Below are 9,646 nucleotides of genomic sequence, written 5' to 3'. Positions count from 1 at the left end.
AATGAAATAGAGACTTGGCCGGCCATCATGATTTTATTTCCTTGCAAGGAAAGGTCCATTCGACCCGAGTGGGTGATGTTGATGAAAAGACAAAGACAAAAGGGGCGACCGAAACACTTATACCTGAGGAAACACCTCCTCAGGTACGCCACACCCCTTTGTCTGCTGCAGGGGCCGGTCCAATACTCAGACAGTGTGTTTTCAATGCTCTTTGTCTGTTGGAGGTATTGGCACCGACCCCCGAGGGTGTATTTTCACACCTGGGGCATCCTGCAAGGTTACATGTTTAGAGGTCTAGACATTAGAATACACAAATGGGTAACAAACAAAGGAGTTCTGATACCTTGGGAGGAAAGCAGGGGGTAGGGACGTCACAGGTGATTAAACCAAAGGAATATTGAAATTTACCATTACAATGGTCCAACTGCTCACAGAAAGATCCAGAAAGTTCGACAAAGGATGAGCGGGAAAATGAAGAATGACCCAGCAGTTGGGTCAAAGTAACCCAACCGGGTGTTCAGATAGAAATTAACCCTCACAACCCATTTACCCAGCATAAAACAACCCAACTGTGTGTTTACAGTACCCAAAACAACCCAGAATTTTGACCCAGCATGAATAACCCAGCAGTGTGTTTACAGAAACAACCCAGCATTTTTTAGGGTGTATGCTGTTAGAAAAACTTTAAGAGGATTCAGTGTTCCAGTGCATGTGCAGCGCAAGACATGGGGACAGCAACATGTGACAAGATGTGAGATGGAGGATTGCCGGCAATACCACCTGCTTGCACAGCGAAGTGGCCTCTCTCACAGCTTGTGCCATCACATCCGTTCATTGGATTATTGTGACAGTACAGCCAGTGAGGACCAACTGGACCACCAAGTCCTCCAGGAAATGGTGGAAAACCGTTTTTTTGCAGACTCTAAAGTAGCAGTGTGCAAAACAAGGCAACAAGAAGCAGAAGCAGCACATGTCCCCTTGTCTGTCCTTGTTGACCTTACTGGTTCAAAAAATCATATCTGCCTTTCCATTCATGAACCAAAATTGCAACATTACAGCACTTTAGGGAGAGTCTTTGTAACGTATAACATTAAAAAAAACACCTGGCATTGTCCCTGCGCTAAGGCACGTGCATCTTGTACTCACAAATACATTGCAAAGTGGCACCTTTTCCAGACACACAAGCACCTTTTCAAGACGGTGCCACCAACCACCACACCAGCAACGACAACTCACTCTGTCAGTCACCCCACTGCAGAGACGGAGAGAAGTGTACTTGTATGTCTACAAGTACAAAAAAATACCAACCACTCTCCCTGAAGATGTGACAGCCCGCAGAGCTCCAACAGATGTACGTTCTTAATAATTGTTCTGGATGTTTTCTTTTTTCTGATTTTTCATTACTACAAATATATTTCTCCTCTTAAATGTACAGGCTCAGAACATATGTGCAGGTCAATGGACAGAAAAAACTGGCAAGGACTTAAAGGTATTTATATTTGGCCTAGTTCAGTTGACGTGAGTGATGACACTATTAACGTTTGCATTTCTTAAAGGGATAGTTCAACATTTTGGCAAATTGGCCCATTGCCATAATCGCTATAGTCATAGCAGTAGGTTCATTACCTTTAATTGTAGGTGTAAGCTATTTTCAATACGGCGGAGCGCAGCAGCAGGCTGCTCAGAGCTACGCTATGGAGGCTAAGGGAATTTCTTGGTTTCCCTCATTAAACTCATCAAATTCAACATCCCAAAACTCCACAGCGCTTTTGTAGACAAGTTGTGACCTGCACAACCACCACGCTATGAGATAATGACGGAACGATACGAAACGGAGCCGTTTTCGAGGTAAATACAGGGTAAATACGGAGACTGCTTGCTGAAAAACTGTCCCTGAACGCAACGCGCATCAGCGGTTTTGTATGAATTTACCTCGAAAACGGCTCCGTTTCATATCGTTCCGTCATTATCTCATAGCGTGGTGGTTGTGCAGCTCACAACTTGTCTACAAAAGCGCTGTGGAGTTTTGGGATGTTGAATTTGATGAGTTTAATGAGGGAAACCAAGAAATTCCCTTAGCCTCCATAGCGTAGCTCTGAGCAGCCTGCTGCTGCGCTCCGCTGTACTAAAAATAGCTTACACCTACAATTAAAGGTAATGAACCTACTGCTATGACTATAGCAATTATGGCAATGGGCCAATTTGCCAAAATGTTGAACAACCCCTTTAAATCAGGGCTTCCCCAGACAAGACTTTGGTTCTGACTGTGGAATATTCATGTTAATGGTAGGTCATACCATACAAGCTGCGGTATGTTGAAGTTTTTGAACCCACTTTCAAACATGTTCATTTTCATCAATTCTCGTCTCATTATTTCTTATAGTCTGCCTTGTACATTGCCCTGGATGCACAGTTTGACTACTCAATTGTAAGTACATTTCGAAATGGAAAATGTCATCTTCAAGCTTGTAGTTGGTGTTGTGCAAGAAAGTTAAATACTAACAATACTAACAACAATTTCAGCTCGACATGCCTGTTTTGCGGAGATGGTGGTGTCTGTTGCTTTTGGAAAACAACACCTTGAACAGGTAGAAATAAGTATTCACTAGATGAGATGGCCAAATTAACATTGGTAGCCATTTTTATTTTTCCACTATTATGAAGTAACTTTTCTCATCTCTTTCTGTTACTGCTGTTGACTGACTGTCATTGCTTTATGTATTGTTGTTGCATACCAAGCATGGTTTTGGTTTTCTTTGATCATTAGGAGGCGTTGTAAAGCCATTTGATACGTGTTTGTTACACAACTGGACTGGACTAGAAGAAGCTCAACTTCCTTGTACTTCTCTGATATGTCATTGTAGTTATGGAAAAGTCTTTGCCCACTGGACCAAGGAATGCCAGGAGCTCCTTGAGGGAAATCATACTCCAGTCTTCAGGCTGAAGAGGAAGGCTGAGGAGGACATTGATGTTAGTTATCAAATGGCTGTGAACACATAACTGAAGTTTTAGTGATTTTAGAGTCATTAAAAACAGTTTAACACATAACTGTGTGTGTTGGAGTCCTTCACAATGGTAATCCAGATAGTCTTGCATATTTTGATGACCTATTTGCCAGATAGACATGGATGTAATTCTGCAAATTGACTTCCAGAAAACCATGGCAGAGGGGACGTCTGATGACAGACAGTGCATGGCTGACCCAGAGAGATTCTGTGTTTTCCAGATTTCAAAAAACACCGGAATGAGGTTGGTTTGAGACTTAATTTAAGGAATGATCACTTCAAGGGCTACAAAGTGTTTTCAAGAAGTGACTTGAAGGACTATGTTTATTTTTTATAGATGTATTCAGGAGAATAATGATTTATTCGTTTCACATGCACTGTGTAGGGATAACAATTGGATAGTATATATGTATGTGTATGTGCAATTTCAAAGATGTCTCTTGTGTGGTTAGACTGTTGTACCCAGATGCAGAGTCTCTGGAATGGGTCCAGTGCCAGATGTGCAAGGGCTGGTTGCACAAAGAATGTGCTGGACAAACCAGAAATGACTGTGGATGCACAGATGACATTGAACGACCGAGGTATAACACACCATTTACTATTTTAATATATGTATAGTGACACAATAAGCTGCCACTTAAAGTCTTCAACATTTGATTATTTTCAGGGGGGGTTTAGTCTCTCTCCAACAGGCAAGCAGAAGTCCTTTCTTAGTACTGTATCAGTCCACCTGCATATGTCCAGATTTAAAAAAAAAAAAGAAAAAAAAGATTGAAAACAAATTAACATGAAGAATAAATATTCCTGCTCTGGTTCTGCCCCCTCTCACCTTATATGACTGTTCCTAGAATCTGTGGCTGAGTAGTCCAGTTTTTGGAGTTTCTGGAAGTCCTAATATTTTCATGTTTCTCTGCAGGATCATGGATGCAGTTGAGGATGGAGGGATCCTGTCAATCTTTTCTAAGATGCAGATCAAGGTAACTTTTTTGAATAGACTGTGCTTTCAGTAGTTCCAGTCTGTCTTACTTTCTCTAATGATTACATGTTCACCTTTTACTCTTTGGTTTCAGAACCTGTATGACGATCTCATCAGTGGAAAGATGAGATCCAACCGGATGTACTGTATCTCTGGCAAAATCCCTCCACCTCATTGAATCTGAAGCAACATCTGAAACTGAGGACGCTTAACCTCAGTGACCAGCGAGTAAATGAAAATGCCATAAGTCATGTGTATGTGTGTTCAGAGGTAACAACGGTTCATTTGTTTACTTTGTGTTTTTGTTTTTAATAGATCTTTGAGGTCCTTCGAGTCATTGAGGAGGTCACGGGCGTGGGGGAACAGATAAAAAAAGGGGATATCCACCTCCTCGATTTTGTCTTTGATGTTATGCTCCCAGAGGTAAGAATGTCAATCGAGCTTGCATGGGAATTGTGAGGAAATTATTGGGTGTTCAATTTTATTCCTTTGGAAAGCATAAAAACCAAGAGAACACTCTTTACAGCATCATAAGGTTACTGTATGATTGGATCATGTTACTATTTTTCAGATTTTGATCAGAATCCTCGTGGAGGAAGGCCTCACCAGGCTGAAGGCTGAGGTTGTGTTGGCCAGTGGGAGCCTGTTTTAAGCCCCACCACCACCAGATACTGTGCCCCCAACAAAGCAGGATGGCCTGGCGACCCCCGTTTGTTCTGTTTGTTTGTTCTGTTTTGTAATAAAGGCATTGTTTACAAAAAATAACTCAAGTCAAGTTATTATTGCCAGTATGAAAGTGCAATATTGTGTTTTGTTTGATTCCAGAAAGATTAACAGAGGACTGAAAATGGGAAAATTTAATTATTGCATTCATTTGATAGCTAAACCTGATGATGAATACATTTGTAGACCCAGGAAATGCCTGGGGCCTCATTTATCAAAGAGCGTGTAAAAGCCCTCTTAAATTTTCAGTACGACGGAAAGGCAAAATGTGCGTACGACCAAAAAATATACACTCTTTTCAGATCTATCAAACTCCGCGTACACACGGCTGCACAGTATTTCCCTTGATAAATCACACCGGACCTGAGAAAAGCGTGGATGAGAACACGCCTCATACCCAGCCCCCTAAACGGCCCCACACAACCATATGTGGTCAATGCAAATCAGTTACGTGCATATTAAGTAGCCATGTGCACTCTGGAAACCTGTGGAATGACGTCAGTGGAAGACGGTGAAGACAACAGACGGACGGAGAGCGGAGAAAGAAGCGGAATTTCTCTGAAAGCGAGATACGGTAACACAGCAATATCAGTCAGAAACATCATCTTGCATTGAAAGGCTACAGTAAAAACAAAAAACTCCCAGATCTAAATGAAACAGAACAGAAAGAAGAAGAATCATATTTATTCTGCCCCTTATTTTAGATTAGCCTATGTCATAATAATTTAAAGCAGGGTTTCCACTGCCAGTCAGTACTACTTTGCACCCCTTTCCACTAACCCCCAACTTCCGTTCACTGGACGACTTTGATTTTCATTTGTGCATAGCTATAGACCTATATTAAAAAAAAACATTGAAGTCCACCAGTCTGTGGCTTTTCCTAAAATGATGTTGGGCAGCACCCCAAAATATCGATCATGTTGTCTCATTTGAGGGGGGGGGGTCATCATCACCACCACTTGCTACTTCAAACAGTGTCCGCGCTCCTCTCTCCCTCGCATACTGCAGTTCTCTGACTCAGCAGCGGCGTCGCCAATTCCTCTTGTTCTTCAAAAAGCGTGTAAATGCCGGTACGCCATGGTCGGACTGGTCGTAAATTTCGGCACTTTCTCCCGACAGGTTTTGGTTTGATAGATCCCAAATTAGGCGGAGAAAAGTGCGTACGCACAAAACGGGGGAAAGAGCGTGTAAAAAAACGTGTATCCACAATGATAAATGAGGCCCCTGCTCTGTTGCAGGAACACATGTCCAGGGCCATCATGTTGTCCATGATGCTCCTACTCATCCCTGAAGATCCCTGAAGGGTTAAAATATGATCAGCAGGATTGAAGTCCCTACTCCCCAGCAGACTGCAGCATAAAAGAACACACTTGCTATCACAGACTGATTGTACTACAGATGTCAAGAAATCTGAGCCTCCTTAAGACAGCACAGTTCCCCAAACTGGCCTTTATCTCCTCGGTCACCTGAAATGAAGGATCATGATCAGTGCATAATGTCTGGTACCACCAATTATTTGTGTCTTCTATTTTTCTACCTCCCCAATAATTAAAATATTAATGTCAAAGTATGACTGTGTGGTGTGCATGTTGCAACTACTGACTAATCTGAAAGTGGTCAATTAATTTGATATTGTAAATTCTCATTTTATTAATCCTAGGTTTATTTAATGAGAATTCAGTCTATTCAATATTTATATTATTCAGTCCTATTGGGAGCTAGAGAGAGTGTGCGTGAGTGAACCCCACCACACAACCATATTTTTATGTTAACGTTGAACGTTAGAAGTTATAGAAGAAGTTATTAATCCATGAAAAGTTAACATTATATAGTGATTAGTGGACTTCTAACTTCTGAGTTTTACAGTAGCCTATAAACTTGCAAAGTTAATTACCTAGTCAATTATACCGTTACGATAAACATGTAACTGCAAAAAGAATCCATAATTATGTGTAAACGTACGTGCTTTTATTGTTGTAGCTCGCCTCAGAGCGGTGTTTAACTAACTTCCGCTTGAGACTTCCGGTATGGATTGAAACGTACGTGCTTTTATTGTTGTAGCTCGCCTCAGAGCGGTGTTTAACTAACTTCCGCTTCCTCAGAGCGGTGTTTAACTAACTTCCGCTTGAAACTTCCGGTATGGATTGGATGTGGCGCCGCTCGTGTCGGCCATATTGACTGCAGCAAGGTACTCTTGGGAGATGAAACTTTCGCGACCCCCCTGCAGTACCTCCGCGGACCCCCTAGGGGTCGCGGACCCCCTGTTGAAGACCTCTGATGTAGGCTATTTGTTTTTACAAGAGGGAGTGACTCTCTGACCATTGGAGACAGTTGCATGTCTCTAAAATAATGCATGATTTCTGTTTCTTTGTAGGCTACTTTAAGAACAGGTTGTAAATGAGATGTGAGCTTTTTTTATGTTTTGTGTTGCTGTTGTCCACTGTATGAATGATGATGATCTATGTTGAATGTTTTGTGTTAAATTCTGAAACAGAAATGTTTGTAAGACGTTTTTGACCCCAGGAAGAATAGCTGCTGTCTTGAGCCGTTTTCCCACTAAAATTAGCGAGTCGACGCGGGTTTTTTAAACGCGGGTCGACCCGCTAACAATCGGCATTTGGCCCCTTTCCCATTGACCAAAATAAGCCGAGTCTGACCCCCCGTGGGGGGATCAGACAGAGCAACCATGTTGCCCCGCTCTCATCCGCGGTGCGAGTCATGCCACAGCCGCCTGCCGCGGAGGTCTGTCGGCCGAGGCAGACGAGGCGTCTGGCCGACCTGCGGAGCACCAGGACCGCGGAGGACAGCAAGTCTGCTGCGGCCGGATGACGGTTCGTCCGCGGCACAACACGTCAGTTAAACACACTATTGTTTCTTTTCTTTTTTTTCAATCGTTTTCGGTCAATGTTCTTTGATCTTTTGATCCCAGTCTCGAGTGAGAGCGGAGCGGAGCGGAGCGGAGCAGAGCTTTGTTTTGGTACGTGATTCCGGCGCGATGACGTAGCGTCACGACGCGGGTCTGGCGTTCCCACTGCAAGCCGAGCAGAGCCGAGCCGATTAAAGGCGATTTTAACCCGCGTCACTTGCCGAGTCGTTTGACCCGCGTCGACCCGCGCTCAGTGCGCCTTTCCCACTGCCACCAAAAGCCGATTGTTAGCGGGTTTAAACGGGTTTTTTGGCCAGTGGGAAAGGGGTACAGCAGCTAATGGGGATCTAATAAACAAAGAAACAATCCTCCCCGGCCACTATAACGTGAAAGCGTGGCATTTAAACCTAAGCGCTTGTGTCTTGTTTTAGTTTGATTCACTTGTATGACAAAGCAAATTAGCTGAAGTTAGACGTCTTGTATGCATCGCATTTTTCATTCTTTGTGGCAATGTTGTATGTATCGTCCCTGCAAAATAAACATTAAAATAGCCTAAATAAAAAAATAAAATAAAGAGCTAAAAAAAATAAAAAGTCAGTACAATCATGGTCGATTGTTGCGTACATTTTAAAATACTGGGTTTAATGATCTGCGTTTTCATCTTTTTACAGTCTATGGTTTTCATGGTATAGGTCCCTCCCACGGCTCTGGCCGGAAGTGACATTTTTGTAGGCGTTCCCTTGGTTGCCGACTGGTCGATCTATGCACGTGACGTGCCCAAACGGGAAGAGAGTCTAGCAGCGGGAAACAAACAGCTCGGGTCTCCTGGCTGCCAGGAACAACAAAGACTTTGAGTAAAATGTCTGAGGTGGAGTTTCTGAGAGGATTTGTTACCGAGAGACTCGCCGCCGCCTCCCAGGAAATCTTAGCGGCCGTGGACAGAGTCGTAGCCGGGTACGAGGCGGAGGCTTCGGGCTTCAGACAGGAGATCGAGCGGCAGAGGAACCTGCTGGATGTTCTCCTGCAGCCTCGAGTCGTCCTCAACAAAACCGGTTGGTGATTCAGTTTTAGATCATTTCACCTCAAAGTTGTGGTTTGTAGAGAAAGAGGACACGTTGTACTGCATTTATCTTCTAACTTTTATGTGGCTATCAACAATTGTACAACAGCCTAGGGAGTTACAAAATCTAAGAAGGTCTTTTAGTTGAGGTGACATACTCTATAAATTAAAGGAATAGTTCACTCAAAAATTGAAATTTCACTCATCTACTCACCCTCATGTCGACTAAGGGCTGGGAGAAGTTTCAGAGTCCTCCGTGGCTTCTCTGAGTTACAGGGGGTCTCGGCGTAGCAGTGCATGTCCATATAACGGTTGCATATGGATACCTACTGTCTTCGTAACAAAAAGACACACCAGGAAGAGGAGCTTCCGCTGCAAACAAGCTTGAAATATAGATTTATTTAATTTTTTTTTCTGAACAATTTAGCATTTCGGGGCTTCAATACAAGAGGGACATTACATACGAGCAGCATGGAGGTATTTGGATGTTTTTTGGTGTGTCTTTTTGTTACGAAGAAAAGTGGTATCCATTTGCAACCGTTATATGGACATGCACTGCTACGCCGAGACCCCCTGTAACTCAGAGAAGCCACGGAGGACTCTGAAACTTCTCTCAGCCCTTAGTCCACATGAGGGGGAGTAGTGAAATTTCAATTTTGGGTGAACTATTCTTTTAACTTGGCTATTATCGACTAGCGAGTTAACAAACAGCGTGTTTTTAATTTGAATTTATTCCCATAGTCCTGTATTTGGAGCCATCACCAAAGTTTCCCCACACGTTCTTTTGCTCTGTGGTTAATTTGAAGATGTAAGATAGTGCTTTAGGCCTGTGCATATTCTCATTTGTCCAGGTCATAGTATCTCAAAGGAAAGCAACTGCCTTCATGTGCTATGGTAATTATGGTAAATACCAAAAGACGACGTGAAAAGTGCACATGAACACCCCCTCATGTGGTATTTTCCACTGGGCAACTCATAGAATTTTTTGATGCCCGAGTTGCCGAGATGAGAATAAC

The 9,646-nt window shown here is 43.0% G+C and overlaps 2 long non-coding RNA genes across 2 annotated transcripts; both read left to right on the top strand.

Annotated features, from left to right (window-relative positions):
- The first annotated feature begins 1,356 nt into the window (after positions 1 to 1,356).
- Positions 1,357 to 3,253, top strand: LOC146960347 (uncharacterized). The gene is made up of 6 exons (XR_015035476.1): positions 1,357 to 1,489; positions 2,236 to 2,286; positions 2,384 to 2,428; positions 2,524 to 2,588; positions 2,865 to 2,970; positions 3,155 to 3,253. It is a non-coding gene; the product is annotated as an uncharacterized LOC146960347 (long non-coding RNA).
- Positions 3,254 to 4,073: 820 nt separating this feature from the next.
- On the top strand, positions 4,074 to 4,687 carry LOC146960346 (uncharacterized). Its single transcript, XR_015035475.1, has 3 exons — positions 4,074 to 4,209; positions 4,297 to 4,404; positions 4,553 to 4,687. It is a non-coding gene; the product is annotated as an uncharacterized LOC146960346 (long non-coding RNA).
- Positions 4,688 to 9,646: the final 4,959 nt, after the last annotated feature.

The sequence above is a fragment of the Trachurus japonicus genome, unplaced genomic scaffold (assembly GCF_045865225.1).
Source record: "Trachurus japonicus isolate A0001 unplaced genomic scaffold, Traja_1.0 AP030487.1".
NCBI lineage: Eukaryota > Metazoa > Chordata > Actinopteri > Carangiformes > Carangidae > Trachurus > Trachurus japonicus.
The sequence above is the reverse complement of the archived record's forward strand: the minus strand, read 5'-3'. Positions and strand labels throughout refer to the sequence as shown.